This window comes from Schistocerca cancellata, chromosome 1 (genome assembly GCF_023864275.1).
Source record: "Schistocerca cancellata isolate TAMUIC-IGC-003103 chromosome 1, iqSchCanc2.1, whole genome shotgun sequence".
Taxonomy (NCBI): domain Eukaryota; kingdom Metazoa; phylum Arthropoda; class Insecta; order Orthoptera; family Acrididae; genus Schistocerca; species Schistocerca cancellata.
The window spans coordinates 991008332-991025370 of record NC_064626.1 but is presented as its reverse complement, the minus strand read 5'-3'; the positions used below and the strand labels follow the sequence as shown (position 1 = coordinate 991025370).

The window sequence follows — 17039 nt, the reverse complement described above, 5'->3', positions numbered from 1 at the left end:
AGTCGTCGAGAGGCTTGTTGCGATTCAGCGAACCAGCTGTATGTTGCTGAAAGTGTGCTCACACTATTTAATTTACTTGCACATAGCTTTGCGTGGAGTTAAAGGAGCCCTACCTGACAAAATGCAACTAAATTTTGTGTTAATCAGTGTGGGGTAATTTGGCTTCTGTAGACTTTTCTTGCCAAAGATACCGGAGGAAATATCTGTCTCCAGAACCGTATCTATTCTGGCAAGTTTAGAGAAGTGAGGATCAGCCAGAGGCCGACCAAACGGAATGTTCCAACCTGTTGTGTCTAGGTACCTCGATGGCAACTCACTGTTGATACTGTCCACAACAGCGCAAATAGTTATGAAGCGAGAATTATTAAGTTCGGAAGACATGCCGACCTTACAAATTTGTGACCAAGCAGTGGCAAAGCTACTGTTTATGCTATTCACAGGGTACGGTTGCTCTCTTACTTTCAATTTTAGTTCTCTGCCATGCCCTTGGATATACAGGACATTTGGCTCGCACTGTCTAGGAGCACACTACTAGGCTGCCATCTACCCCATGTCTTTAATACTGACAGCAGCTGTTGCCAGCAATGTATTACAGTCGCCAGGCGATATCCCTTTAGTAGACTGATGGGACAAGTAGCAGTCTGCAGAGTCACCAATCTGACTACACCTTGCGTCAGCTGACGCGTGCAGCAATGTATTGTTTCTTCCATTGCAGATCTTAACTAGTAGGAGCCTTGCGCTTACTAGCAAAGTTAACAGGGTACATGTACAAAAGACACAGCTTATTTCTCCTGACAGATGCCCGTCGATACCCAGTGCTTGAAACCTCTTGAATTTTGTGATAGCGTGATGCTCGTTACAAAATTTGCAATTTTTTTTTTCTATCAGCATAAGCCGGATGTACCTTCCTCACATGTATCATTTGCTTTATGGTGCTGGAACTGCCTCGCAAATCTTCTGATGAGCTGTTCCTGAAGTGAACTCGAGAGCCCTTCATTCCGTTTCCAAAAAATCTGTGAATTTATTTAGAACGGTGAATGTGCACTCACACATTTGTCTCTCACACTCATGACCGTTTGTGGGTCGCTTCATGAAGTGGAACGTGAAGTTTAAGAGCCTCTAATACATCAACGTGCCATGGCCGACTGTACGCAAGACCAACAAAACCTTTGAATGTAATTATTTTTGGATTATCAAAAATGTTCAAATGTGTTGGAATTCTTAAGGGACCAAACTGCTGAGGTCATCGGTGTCTAAGCCTACACACTACTTAACCTAACTTACATTTTGCTAACAACACACACACCCAGGAGCGAGGGAGGACTCTAACCTCCAACGGGGGGAGCCGCGCGGACCGTGTCAAGACGCCTAAGATCCCGCGGCTACCCCGCGCGGCGATTATCAAACTTCTGCGTAATAAGTACCCAATCAATCGATAGGTTTCCTGTGTCACATGTATATGTTTCGATAGGTCCTTTGATTCACCTCGCAAAGAGCAATTTAGGTGATGAAATTTTTGGACGTCATCAACTGAATTATTATTGACAATCAGATTCAAGAAGGCATCTCTGTAGAACGACCAGGTTAATAGCAGGTTGTTTCATAGTACTGACATTGCCTGTCGGATTGGATCCAATAGGCTGTGGCAGCTATACGTGCGTCTTCATTAAGTCCTTGATATTAGATTCAATGAAATCACAGGTATCCTTGAATTCCGCCCTGTGCTTCAATTTCCAGCCGACCTTGGGATGACTCATAATCAGTCTGAATTCGTGTCAGTCTGTTTAATTGCGAATGCAGCATTTCAGTGCTCATTTCAGCATTTCAATGTCTCCAGCTTGCAAAAACTCCCTAAGCGTGGGAGGGCTGTCTTTGCAACCCCTCTGTTTGGCTAACCGTGTTCTCTCAGAGGAATCCATTTTGGGAACAGGCGGATGATAACAGGAAGCCAACAAGCAGTTGCACTTACCAGGTTGCAGTCTGCGGGAAATAAAACCGACGCTAACAGCCGGCGCGGCATGGGCTGTAGTGAAGTTTCGGCGGGAGAAGGGGATGTCACAGCAGATGCGTGGCACCGTCCCTATCTGAATTCCTGGTAATTTGCGTTCGACAAAACACATTAACCACCGGCGAAAAATGTCTCTGAACACTGGTGTCAAGGATGCTGTTTTCGAAGTCCCGAACAGGCTTTAGAACAGTCGGTAGCACTTATCGACGAAACCGAGAATACATGCCACTCACACGTGGTCAGTTTCCCGCGGTTTTGTAAACGTTCACAAATATCGGAACAAACACGAGCACGAACGTAAATATTTCGAGTGTTCACAGTATCCGGCTCGAAGGACCACACAGCGATCTGTACTTGCACTGGTATTTGCTTTGCTTACAAAACAATTCTCTCTCTTTAATGCAGGTATACGATATCTAATTCGCTGAATAGGGTTGCCTGACATGTCACACCAGTCCTGGTAACATTCCACAGCGTTCTTCCCGTGCCAATCCCATCAGAAACCGGTAAAAAAAATTCCACTACATTTAGTGAAGATACAGTTGATGGCGATATGAGGACATGGGCTCTGCAGAGACGACATAGGCTGGAGAAAATTCGATCTTGTCCTCTCAACTGACTGCGTTGTTCCCCCTCGACCAAGTGACTGGTAATTGGGAATTCCTGGCGAGCACAGTGGACACCCCGAGTCCCCCCGACCATCATACCACTCGAACAGATGCAATGGAGGGTCGAAAACCACCGAGAAATCTCACTTACGGTATGTTTCCAATTTTCAGCCGAAGAAGGAAATATTTCATTTTCGCACACACTATAGCCTCCCTGTCCTCGTAGTTTGGATTCAATCGTCCGTTCCCCGTGAGTGTTGCACGTTTCAGAAAGGTTACTGGAGTAAGGGAAACTTTAGAGAACGAAAAAAGAAAGACCGCACTGCTATTCGGTAGTCGTGTCATTATACAGCTGTCTCCAAATCGTGTGGCCAAGGAATATCGATACGAGGGGAAGGCAAGACAGAACCGCACAGAAACAGTTTGGTGTTCTTGTTGTGAAACAACAGCGAGCTTTCGAGGAGAGCACGCGGTGTGGACAGACAAGCTGAGATACGGAGGTGTAATCGGTATTTCCTCTTGTTGCGCTTGTCGGTGTCAGAGTGGGCGCGTTTGCCGAGGGAGGGGTGTGATGGCCGGCGCTTCGTAGAAGAGCGGCTGCAGCGTCGCGGGGCCTGGAAAGGCGTCCTCGGCCGGCCGGCGGGACGGGACGCGGCGCCCAGCCCGGCCCCGGCCGCCTAGGCGACAGGCGGCGCCTTCCTAGTAGGGACACCAGCCACACCCAGCGCGGCCCACGACTGACCCCAGCGCACCCCGTCGCCGGGGAACGAGCTGCGTGCCTGACTCACAGGCCACTAAGACAACAATCTCACATCACTCACGATTCCAGGAAACCCGACTCCTACGTATGGGCAATACAGACTGACCTCCAGAATGTATTCCCTGATAAGCAAACACCTGTTTTCGTATGCAGCGCTTTCAAGTGATACAATGCACGCGATTTCTTACGAGATACCATCTTTCCACTTTCTAGTAAACAGCGCAGCAGGAAAGTAACAAATACAGGTGACCTTCTGGATGGATTTTTTAAAAATGAAATATGATTTCAGTATCACAAAGCCTGGCACTGTAACCGATAGCAGTTGTTCGTACAGAGACTGATATAATCGGCCAAGACGAAAGTGTGGCGTCAATGGCTAAGTTTGCAGATATACTATCGAGTTAAAACTTCCTGCCAGATAAAAACTGTGTGCTGGACCGAGATTCTAAATCAGAACCTTTGCCTTTCTCGGGCAACTGCTCTACCAGTCATGTCTCCGCAATATCGCTTCTTCTATGACTGCTAGTCTTGGAAGTTTCGTAGCAGAGCTTCTGCGAAATTTGGAAGCTACGAGACAAGGCACTGGCGGGAAGACACACACACACACACACAGAGAGAGAGAGAGAGAGAGAGAGAGAGAGAGAGTGTTCGGTGTGTGTGTGTGTGTGTGTGTGTGTGTGTGTGTGTGTGTGTGTGTGTGTGTGTGTGTGTGTGTGTGCGCGCTTACAGGCGCTCAACGCCGAGGTTATCAGTGCCCTTACATATATTAAAAGACCTGAATGTCGATAAAATGTCGAACATTGTTGTCACATAGTGAGGAGAAAACCTATAAAATGACTAATTCACTCACTCCCACAAGACTCGCGTGGATCCACACAATCGTTCTATCTCACAGACCGTAATGAAATACGGAAGGTTGAAGGCGCTATACGTGGGAGTAAACCAGAACTAAAACCACAGAACAGTTCAAAGAAATGCACAGAGAAATGTGACTGTCTAACCACTTACAAAAAACATGTGTGAGCCAGAACACATTAAGAACATCTTCCCAAAATTTTTGAAAACGAATTGGGCACATCACAAAACCTAAGAGTCTCACACATTCGTTTCAATGTCACTTAAAATAGAGGGCACAACTGTCGGCAAATCTGCCGCTGTCATCTGGTCCTGTAATAGAACACAGTCCAGTAAAATGCGGAGCACAGCGATCTGTACGCCACAAGCACCACACACTGCAGGATCCTCCAGTCGAAGCAAGAAGCCAGCGAGGAGATAGCATGCAGAGGGATAGCGCACTGAAATAACCGGAGATAGCTACATGCCTCCTTGGCTGCTACATCCACCCTTTCATTCCCAGTAATACTCATGTGTCCTGGTACTTACCAGACAGACACTTCCTTCCCCAGCCGTTGTAATTGAAGGAGTGCGTCCTGCATATTCTGGACTAATTTATCCGCTGCGCACAAGCTTTGTAGAAGGTCAAGGACACCAAGAGAACAAGGAATATAGCACTCTAAGCACGTCTTATCTGCTCCAGTGACCGCAAGATCGCATATAGTTTCGCGTCAAGACAGTAAAGAGTCTCGAGGCAGTCGCACCTTGAGAACATGATCAGGGAAAGCAACAGAGCAACCAGCAGAGTACCTACCCATCTTTCGACCTATCCGTAAATGCAGCTGTAGAGTTGGTGCACTCAGTTAAAATGGCAGAAAATAAAATATTAAAACACATGCAGAAGTGTGATCTCTCCTGCACTGCACTAAATGTGAAATTACTCTGGGACCTTGCAGTAACTGGTGGTACACTGTTAAGAGGCCAGGCTTTGGGGTTGTACTTGCTCCAAACCAAGTGACTCTAGCACATGCTGCACACGGTTCCAAAATGGTCTTGTTGCTCGAGGACGTTCAGAGAAAAGGTGTTCCAAGTATGGACGAGCAACATTATGGTATGTATACTTATATGGCTACGGATTACCTGCAGCCGTCTAGAACGAAATTAGAATTATATTAATACCTTCAGCTGCTGACGGGCGTTGATATATATCAACGGGGACAGGTGAAAATGTGTGCCCCAGCCGGGACTCGAACCCGGGATCTCCTGCTTACATGGCAGACGCTCTATCCATTTGAGCCACCAAGGGCATAGACGATAGTGCGACTGCAGAGACTAACTCGCGCACTCCTCCCACGAGACCCACATTCTCACCTTGTATGTCCACACACTACATTCGTAGTGTCCCACCCCAACACACTCATTACTCGTGGAAGACATTTTTACCAAGTTCCGTAAGAGTTTGGGGAATATGTGTGCATTCGCACAGAAGAAGACATGCCCGAAAGAACAGATACCATATCCATATAAGTATATACTTCGGGCAATACCGGCCATGACCTTCTTCTTCTTCTTCTTCTGTGCGGATGCACACATATTCCCCGAACTCTTAAGGGACTTGGTAAGAATGTCTTCCACGAGTAATGAGTGTATTGGGATGGGACACTATGAATGTAGTGTGTGGACATACAAGGTGAGGATGTGGGTCTCGCGGGAGGTGTGCGCGAGATGGTCCCTGCAGTCGCACTATCCTCTGTGCCCTCGGTGGCTCAGATGGATAGAGCGTCTGCCATGTAGGCAGGAGATCCCGGGTTCGAGTCCCGGTTGGGGCACACATTTCCACCTGTCCCCGATGATATATATCAACGCCCGTCAGCAGCAGCTGAAGGTATTAATACAGGGCGATTCAAAAAGAATACCACAACTTTAGGAATTTAAAACTCTGCAACGACAAAAGGCAGAGCTAAGCACTATCTGTCGGCGAATTAAGGGAGCTATAAAGTTTCATTTAGTTGTACATTTGTTCGCTTGAGGCGCTGTTGACTAGGCGTCAGCGTCAGTTGATGCTAAGATGGCGACCGCTCAACAGAAAGCTTTTTGTGTTATTGAGTACGGCAGAAGTGAATCGACGACAGTTGTTCAGCGTGCATTTCGAACGAAGTATGGTGTTAAACCTCCTGATAGGTGGTGTATTAAACTTTGGTATAAACAGTTTACAGAGAATGGGTGTTTGTGCAAAGGGAAAAGTTCTGGACGGCTGAGAACGAGTGATGAAAATGTAGCACGCATCCAGCAAGCATTTGTTCGTAGCCCAGGAAAATCGACTCGCAGAGCTAGCAGAGAGCTGCAAATTCCACAATCAACTGTATGGAGAGTCCTACGAAAAAGGTTAGTTATGAAACCTTATCGTCTGAAATTGGTTCAAGCACTGTCTGCAGCTGATAAGATTAAAAGAATCGATTTCTGTCATTTTATCCTTGCTCAAATGGAAACAGATGAATCTTTCGTTTCAAAGATTGTGTTTAGTGATGAAGCAACTTTCCACACTAACGGGAAAGTCAACCGTCACAATGTCTGTATATGGGGCACTGAGAATCCGCGGGAAACAACTCAGTATGAACGTGACTCGCCTAAGGTGAACGTTTTCTGTGCCATTTCAGCCAATAAAGTTTTTGGTCCCTTTTTCTTCGAAGGTGCTACTGTAACTGGACTACAGTATCTGGAGATGTTAGAGAACTGGCTGTTCCCTCAGCTCGAACAAGAAGCACAACAATTCATATTTCAGCAGGATGGAGCGCCACTACATTGGCACTTACCTGTCCGTAACTACCTGAACGTCAACTACCCGAGGCGATGGATCGGCCGCCAGGCAGCCCGTGACAGAGCACTTCATCACTGGCCTCCAAGAAGCCCTGATCTTACCCCCTGCGATTTTTTCTTATGGGGGTATGTTAAGGATATGGTGTTTCGGCCACCTCTCCCAGCCACCATTGATGATTTGAAACGAGAAATAACAGCAGCTATCCAAACTATTACGCCTGATATGCTACAGAGAGTGTGGAACGAGTTGGAGTATCGGGTTGATATTGCTCGAGTGTCTGGAGGGGGCCATATTGAACATCTCTGAACTTGTTTTTGAGTGAAAAAAAATCTTTTTGAATACTCTTTGTAATGATGTATAACAGAAGATTATATTATGTTTCTTTCATTAAATACACATTTTTAAAGTTGTGGTATTCTTTTTGAATCACCCTGTATAATTCAACGTGTAGAGGAGCTGTGAACTCCACAACTTTGGCAATCTCAGCCTTGTCTGATGTTCAGGGAGGAGGTATGGGATTTAAAGGAACTGCAGCACAAGTGCACTGACAAATGCAGGTAAATGGAGAAGAAATAAAAACTTTTGAGGTTCGCCGATGACATTGTAATTCTGTCAGAGACAGCAAAGGACCTGGAACAGCTGCTGAACGGAATGGACAGTGTCTTGAAAGAAGGATATAAGATGAACATCAACAAAAGCAAAACGAGGATAATGGAATGTAGTCGAATTAAATCGAATAGTGCTGCGGGAACTAGATTAGAAAATGAGACGCTTAAAGTAGTAAATGAATTTTGCTATTTGGGGATCAAAATAACTCATGATGGTCGAAGTAGAGAGGATATAAAATGTAGACTGGCAATGGCAAGGGAAGTGTTCCTGAAGAAGAGAAATTTGTTAACATCGAGTATAGATTTAAGTGTCAGGAAGTCGTTTCTGAAAGTATTTGTATGGAGTGTAACCATGTATGGAAGTGAAACGTGGACGATAAGTATTTAGACAAGAAGAGAATAGAAGCTTTCGAAATGTGGTGCTACAGAAGAACGCTGAAGATTAGATGGGTAGATCACATAACTAATGAGGAGGTATTGGATAGAATTTGGGAGAAGAGAAATTTGTAGCACAACTTGACTAGAAGAAGGGATCGGTTGGTAGGACATATTCTGAGGCATCAAGGGAGCACCAATTTAGTATTGGAGGGCAGCGTGGTGGGTAAAAATCGTAGAGGGAGACCAAGAGATGAATACACTAAACAGATTCCGAAGGATATAGGTTGCAGTAGGTACTGGGAGATGAAGAAGCTTGCACAGGATAGAGTAGCATGGAGAGCTGCATCAAAGAAGGTAGTGAACTATGGGGCTGCACAGCCATATAGATCTTTGTGACCTCACCATACGAGGGTGCACTTAATTCTTTTGATCTCCTGTATCTTCCATTCTTGAAGGGAGGCACTGCAGTCCCTAATAAAGACAGGGTGATCCCCAGAGCAACTGACACACTTTGGAGGAGACGTACAACCAATTCCTTCATGGGCGGCCTTAGGCATTTGCCTAAGATGGTGTGTTCAAAGCGCTGCCAAGTAAACCAGCGCAATGGGTTGGGATAATACGGCCGCACACTGAGGCTAAGGAAACCTGGAAGATTCGTAAGGCTGTAAGTCAGTATAAACGAATCTGATTTCATAATATCGCCATCCACCCTTTTCATTATGTTTTGCACATCAACAATTCATTTCTTGGATCACCCAGCTTTCAGTTCTTTTCGGGGAATGTCAACCAGATCCCCGCAAGTCACAACACCTTTGCTGTAGTTAAGACGTTGTGCAGTTCACTTTCAATTACCTACTCCCCGAGGCATTGGAAGTAACTCGTTTCTACCAAAAGGGCCCCTTTTCACAAATGCTTGACAGAATTTAAATTATCAGCAATGCCCTCATAACTTTTTTGTATGTAGAAAGGTTAACCTTTCTCAAAAGCTGCCTCTTTTCGTTTAAATATAAGAATCAGTCTGACCAACATCATCATGTGTTCTGTTACTAGAGACTAAAAGACTGTGTGTAATTCACATGTCTCGAGATCTGGTGACACGAGTCCTCTTGTTCGACTTGGTGTCAGTACCCACCAGCGGCCCACCCTTGTCGCTGGGAGGAGGCAGAGACAATTTCTAAGGCTGCCTCCCGGTCCCACGAGAATCTACGGAAATGAAAGTCCGACTAGACAGAGCCGCTTGTGCCTAGATAAGCCTTATACAACTGTGGTGAAGCAGATTCCCCAGAGGTTGCCGGCTAACTGTTCCACCTCAACAGCCACGCATCTCATCAGCGCACAGCACACATTGAGACTGAGTCATATCAAGATCCCCGTGCCCAGCGACACACAATGTTCCACTGCAGTGCCGCATAGTGGTCGCTGAAGCGTGCCCAGAGCTTAAGGTGACGGGGGACTGGCGACACTTACCAGTCCCCAGTTGAGGAACCCCAAGGAAGCCAAGCCCGTACTCAGCAAACGAATGTCGAGGCCCCCCCCCCACCCCCCGAGGGCCTGGCGGAAATACAGCTGCGAGGAAGGGTCGTGAGTCGTGCTCGGGTAGCTCAGTCAGTACAGCACTTTCATGCGCAAGGCAATGTCCTGAGTTCGATTCTCGGTCCAGCACACAGTTTTAATCTGTCAGGAAATTTCATATCATCGCACACTCCACTGCAGAGTGAAAATTTCATTCTGGTTAGTATGAGAAATCAGAATTTCAAAAGATTGGGTAAGCAGGTGGGTAAGTTGTATCTGATATGGCAGGTAAGATACTCAACCATACTAAACGATACCTACAGAAACAACAGTATTCGACAGTAAGTTGAAAATAGCATAAGTAGCTTAAATATCGGGAAAGCTTCAAGCGATATTTGTTTCAAACCAGATGAGTACTTGTTATCTCTTCAACTAAGCACACTCTCAACAAAAGCTATAGGACCGACCTGGTAAATAAATATTAAAAGACAGCAACAGAAGTAGAAGCCATCACTATTTAAACTAAAGCTTTGATTTACATTTAAGTATTTGTTAACACAAAAAAAAATTCGCTACGACATGGGAAATATTAAACACTTTACGGACAGCCCACAAAAATAACAACTTAAGATTGTTAGTGGCGTGGTAATAGTGAAAAGACACTGTCGATTACTGCCAACAGAATAATGAGTACACAAATATTGAACTACATTTCGAAACCTTCCTCGGCTAACGACGCTCCTGACAGACTCGCATAATATAAGTGATTGCATCGAAAGTTCAGTGCTAATGTCGTTCAAAGTATTTGGTAAAGTTGGCTCCACGATGCGCAAGGAGTAACAGCAGTGCGCTAATACGGTGTAAACACTTCCCACTTGGCTCGTGCTCGCACTGTGTCAACAGTGACAGTTTTTTTAATTATTTATTTATTTGCTTTCGAGAGGTGGCCATACATCCATATCAGTAGTAGAATATTAATTATGGCGATACGAACGTAAGGACAATTTTACATCCAGTCCTCGAGTGGAGAAAATCTCCGACCTGGCCATGAATCATACCAGTGCCCCTTTGGTCAGCAATACGCCGCGCTGACCGCTCTATCACTTCGTTAAAACCACAGAAGGTGACGATTCAGCCCCCTTCCTCCACAAACTTCGCTAAACCAGCTCACATTGTCACAATGGATACTGATGCACATCATGCAACCATCAGTGAAGTGATTAGCGACACACAACGCAGACACACGCCAACCTTTTCCCCCTGTAGATGCACCTAACGCAAGAGACCTGCAGCTCACACGAAACGTGAACGGGACTGCACGGAGGAGGGACGATAAAAGACAAAACGGAGAAAGCATTGTGTCGACGCCACCCAAGAAGGAACCATCAACAACCAATGTTGAAATTGCACAGCTAACTTATAGACAACTACCAATAACCGACCTTTCATCTATTTTTTGAAAGTAGACATAGAAACATACGCAGACTACAGCCTATGGCGCTAAGCAAACTTATTAGTCGAGAATGTGATCCATTAATCATCAGCTACCCTGTCGTTAGAGAAGATAGAGATGATGGCTATGGCAGTGCGGTGTTGTTGGTAGAACAAGCTATCCATTTCCATTTTCAATATTGCCTACTCAGCACGATCCTTTGTAAATGCGGATAGGGACCTCCATCTCATTTTGGTCTCAGCATAAAAAGCACCTAATGACAGACTTTCAAATGGTTCAAATGGCTCTGAGCACTATGGGACTTAACAGCTGTGGTCATCAGTCCCCTAGAACTTAGAACTACTTAAACCTAACTAACATAAGGACGTCACACACATCCATGCCCGAGGCAGGATTCGAACCTGCGACTGTAGCAGACGCGCGGTTCCGGACTGCGCGCCTAGAACCGCGAGACCACCGCGGCCGGCAATGACAGACTTTCAAATAACAGTTAACAACAATAACTGACTCCACGGGGAAACCCCTTTTACTACGAGGTGACTCTAACGGCCACCACACACTGTGGGGTTGCAGAACTGTCAACACCATGGCATAAGTACTAGTGGATGTACTATATTCGGAAAACATTATAGCACTGAACGATGACCCGCCAACACTAATAGTCAGACCAAATGAAGTCCCGACGGCGGTAGACTTGAGCATAGCATACTCTGCACTATCTACTGGAACACCACGAATTGTGATACCGGATACTTAAGATCTCGATCACTTGCCAATTCAAATTACAATTCACGATCAACCTAGGGAGACTGACAAACACGCAGTCAGCCGGAAACTGAAGACAAACAAAGTCGGTTGGGCACTATAAGAAACACTACTGGAAGAAATACTACAAGATATCATCGAAACTGGGTACCCCGAATAAGGCTAAGCAGTCTTGGTATTGCTTATCAATGAAGCTGCGGAAGTCTATATCTGAAAAAGGACATAAGCGGACTCCTCATAGACCGTCATCCTGTTGACGGGATTCAGAATTTGACGCAGTCCTCGAGGAACGCGGGGGGGGGGGGGGGGGGGGGGGCGGCATTAATAAAAATACAAACATTTCTCTAATGACACAAACTTCATTGCTAAACAATGCACAAGCTACAGTCAAGAAAATTTTTAAATACACAAAATGAAAATCGTGGTAAAATTTCTTCGCTTCGGTCTGCAAAGAAACGCATTTAACAAGGATTTGGAATGTAATAAGGAACATAAAAAACGGTCTGACAATGGACATACACAAGTCTCCACCATCACACGAACTTTTAGAATCGCTCTAGTATATGATAGCCCCAGCTGACGTAATGGACAAGAAAGACAAGGCGGAATATGAGGTCAACAGAGTAATTACACAGCCCTTTTCTCTGGAAAAAATCCAGACAGCCGTCTTCTAAGGGCAGGGTACTACACCTAGCCCGGATTAAATTGAATACCCAATGCTACGACACCTCCCACACAAAGGGAAACTGCTGCTGTTCAATATTTACAAAAGTGTATGGACGCAAAAGATCAAAATCGACTAACTAGAAACATGTCGTGTCGTCACTATCCATAAACTGGGAAAAATATGTGAGACACCCGAGCTGTATCAGCCTATCACCATACTATCGTGTTACTTGAAGGTAATGAAGAGGTGGCGCTTAGAATGATAGTGTGAAAACAAAAACTGTTTATCGTTGCTGTTACTAACACAAAAATGTGTAGAAGTAGGGCAAATACATGCACTGTTAAAGTTTCGGTCGTATCGCAAAATGCAAACAAACGACGTTATATGAAAGTCACGTAACAATCCTAGCTTGATGTTGCCGACATCCGGATTTCACTTTGTTTACTCCACAGATATTGCTACTCTATGCCGGCCGCGGTGGTCTAGCGGTTCTAGGCGCGCAGTCCGGAACCGCGCGACTGCTACGGTCGCAGGTTCGAATCCTGCCTCGGGCATGGATGTGTGTGATGTCCTTAGGTTAGTTAGGTTTAAGTAGATCTAAGTTCTAGGGGACTGATGACCACAGATGTTAAGTCCCATAGTGCTCAGAGCCACTTTGCTACTCTATGATTATGTCATATCTTTCTTTCCTTACTGGCATTTTTGCTCTTGCACGTAGCCCTATATTAAGTTTTTTTGTTTTTTATTTAAATCACACTCAATGCTAGCAGACTAGGAAGAAGGGGGGCGGAGCTTCTGAGGTAGAGACTGGTTATAATTAATCTTTCGAATGGTCGGCCAGTGACACGATTTGCTCCGGGGAGAAGCCGACGGCCAACTGCGCAATAAACTGTTGAAGAAATTAGCAGATTCGAACCCTCTCACGTGGAAATTAAAATGTGTTTCTATGAATGGTTCATACGGTACTTTTCTTCCGTTTGTCCATACATAACCTTCCACAAAGTTTCATTGTCCTACGAAAACTCGTTCTTCATGAGGGTCCTCTCAAATAGCTAGAGTTTAATTATAACCACCCAGAATAATGGTCAGCATTAGTCACATTCGTAGCACTGGTTGTCACTATCCAAAATAGGGATTGGGTAGCGAAATTTTAGTTTGAAAAGCCCTATAGGTAGTGGCGCGCACTCGCCAGGCAGGGCGTGCTGCATGAGGAAGAAGCAGAGTGAGAAGAAGCGAAAGTAGGAGGACAAAGTGGAGGAGGAGGAACAGGAGGAGCGGCGGCGGCCGCGGTAGAGAGCCGCGACACAAAGGTGCGGCTGCGGCCACGGCAGCGGCTTTACTGCTGGCGCCGGTAATTGAATAGCGCATGAATCTGTCCCTGCGTGGGACGCGCCGCGAGCTTTCTCAGAATAAACATGCCCCCCGAGAGAGGATTACTGCGTCTTCTATTCCCTGGCATAAAGAAACCCAATTAAAAGCTTGTTAGAATTAAGAGGACGTCTCAACGCTCAGGGTGTGCGTGGCCGCGCGGCGCCACTGTGCAATGTTTCCACGTGGCGTCGCCGGCAGCTGCAGCAAAAACCAGGGAAAGTGCCGGCTCGCCTCAATACGTACCCTGGTAGGATCTGAAATGTTCTCAGCAAAAACAACATGCTAGCTATATATCGCTCTGTAACACAACACCCAAAACATATGACATGACAGACACATAACTAACGTTTTTAGCAGTTTTGAAACGATCCATTCGCCCGTCCTCATGGCTCCCCTGGCGTCGTGCGAAATGCCACTTGTGGCCGCTGCCAGATTTCACGCACTCTTAAGCCGCCCTCTCACGGGACGTGAAAACGCGCTTGCACTCGGAGTTGGTGGCGTCAAAGCGTAGAATTCCAGAGAGCAACGTAGCCAATAAAGATGATGTCGTTTTACGTTACAAGCATAAGATAGAAGCCGCCATACTGTATCCGTTAAACATCGTATTTGGTGAGTTTTCTTTATCATAGAGTATGTGATATGATGCAAGCTGTTTCAGAGTATGAGCAAATTCAGGATCTCCCGAAAACGCATCGTTATAACTACGACTTGTTACAATAAAATGACAGTAAACCACGTGTCGGTAAGTAAAGACTTATTCCTTCCTCTAGTTTTTGTGGTAACTTGTGTGCTACGAAAATATACCGTTTCAATGCTACGACACAGTAATGATCTACCAAAAGTGCGTCTCTCTGGTACAGTTTGCATATTAAATATCAAATAATGACATCTGCAGAAACAGTATTTAAGAGCTGTAGACTATATGAGTAGGGACGATGGCTATGTCGAAGTTGTAGCGCAGTCGATAGCGTCGTGAGCCGTGGTCTCTTGAGTTGCGCAAGGTAGCTGGTTCCTGTATGCCGTCTTCCACTTTTTTGTTTTTACCTTCAACTTTTTTACCTTTTCTTTTCTCACAGATTCTGAATCTTTCTTATTCTTTTCATAGAAGTATTATCTCAAAATTGATATATTTACGAATACTATATTTGCTTCATCACATGAAATCTTGAAGAGCTGCGCCAGATTTATTGGTTACAGCATGTAAATATAAGTGTTTGCTTCCAATTATGTAATATTTAAGTTGTACATCGTAACCAGTAAGCACTGTCTAGATATACACAAGAAAATAAAATTATTTGCCAAAAGAATCACGTTCAGTGAGGAACAAACCACGGCACAACAACCAGCAGAACGAAGCACTGGCTGCCACTTGTGATTTTTTTTTTTTAACTGCATGGCGTGTCTTTTAAGAGTAGGCTGTAAGATAGCGGGCAAGACTACATGCGTACTCTTAACCCCCCCCCCCCCCCCCGTCTTTGTTTCTGTTATTAATTCAGGAAGCCCCATTAGGCAGACAGATGTCAGTGCTTTGCTTAAAGCTGCGTATTCTAGAGTGCCCGCAATCCAAACAACTGAAAAATCCTTCGAGTCAACGGGGTGTCTTCACAGCAGAAGACTTTGCTCCATCAGAAATCAATGAGAGAACAATGAGAGAACCGAATTTCCAGTAACTGAAGAAGGCAAAGAAGTTAACAAGAGCCCACGGACAAATGTTGCTTCTCAGTGACAGATGATCTGTCTGTGCAGTCACCAGGGGGAAAAAAGCCAAGAACGAGACACAAATGAAGTTCGGAGTGCTGACGTATCAACAACTTTAGACCTATCCAGTATTTATCCACTGTCAAAATATGATCGACCCACAACAAAAAAGGAAAATAGCAAACAAATCCGAGATTTTGTTTGGGTCCCCGCACAAAAATGCTTTGTTAGAAAAACAAGTTAAACTGACATTAGACACTGCACCTTAACTATATTCTATTTAAAACCGAAAATGGAGTGAAAGCTCAGATGAGTTACCGAATAACTTCTACTTGTATGTATGTCAGATCGTTGCACAGCATTATGTAGTGCTCCTCTGCTAGCAATTCGCTGTTCATGCCATCGACGCCCAAGAATCTTCTTCGCGATCTTCTCCGCACTTCTTCGACAATCAAAAGAGTTACAGCAGCTATCTTGGCGCTTCCATTTTCGTAAAGAAAGTGCATGGCCTGTGAGCCAAATAAAGCCCACAACGGCCGCTGGAGAGCGCTGAGAGCGCAGATCACGTTAACCAGGTCGTCCCCTGTGCCGTGTGGCTCTCGTGGCGTCACATGTCCCATCCGTGTCCACGTCAACATTAACGTTAGCTGCCTTTTGTTTGCTACTTCTTTTAGCGAATTTTCCATGTCAGATTTCACTGTTATTATTTGACAGAAATGGTGTGATAGTCCAAGATCTTTAAAAGGAAGATCACACTTTAGCCTGTCCATATTTGTGGCTACTTGGTCAATTCCGATGACGTCATTGCAGTAACCCTTGTTGCACTATTGGCAAATCGAGGTATGCCTCTGAAGGATGTTTATAAAGAAGTTACTAGTTTCATTTACGATATTTGTGATTATGTCTGTATCTCCACACCAAATGATATTGACTTTTATACTTGATACTTTATCTAGAACTTCTGTTATTTATTGAAAAATGTGTCCACACTACCACTGGACATCGACACACACACACACACACACACACACACACACACACACACACACATACATACGCATACGCAAGCAAGCTCGCGCGCGCTCGCACAAAATGATTGATTTCTTGGTGTTATTAACTCAACACCCAATTTTTAAAACGTCTTCACTTACTTTACTAAGGTCATGTTTTGATTTGAACTATGTTCCTTTTCTGTTATAAATGCACGATCCTCTGCCCTTTGAAGCAGTCCAACAGTAAGAGTCTATCCTGTCATACAATGATGGTACTATACGTCCGATTTCTGTGTCTTTACACCAGTACTCAGTGACACAAAATATTGTGTAATTCAAAGATTGGTGCTCAGTTTAAAATCATAGTATTTTATTTTTTACTGACTACATGTTTTGATGGCATGCCAAGTCTGTGAAATATTCCGTGTTACATTTTCCAATGGATTGTTTGTCATTTGATGTGTTGGTCTCACAGCGTTTTCCATACTAGCCAAAACAACTTTATTGATCACTGATGATTAGTCACTCCCGACATGATGTACTCAGAGGATACGAGTAACCGGGACT

At 44.9% G+C, this 17039-nt stretch overlaps 1 protein-coding gene and 2 non-coding genes across 3 annotated transcripts in view; 1 reads left to right on the top strand and 2 right to left on the bottom strand.

Moving 5' to 3' along the window:
• LOC126088737 (uncharacterized) overlaps positions 1 to 17039 on the bottom strand; it is a 471473-nt gene that overhangs the window by 141068 nt on the left and 313366 nt on the right. The window lies entirely within an intron of this gene.
• Positions 5443 to 5517, bottom strand: Trnat-ugu (transfer RNA threonine (anticodon UGU)). Its single transcript has one exon. It is a non-coding gene; the product is annotated as a tRNA-Thr (tRNA).
• Positions 5965 to 6039, top strand: Trnat-ugu (transfer RNA threonine (anticodon UGU)). Its single transcript has one exon. It is a non-coding gene; the product is annotated as a tRNA-Thr (tRNA).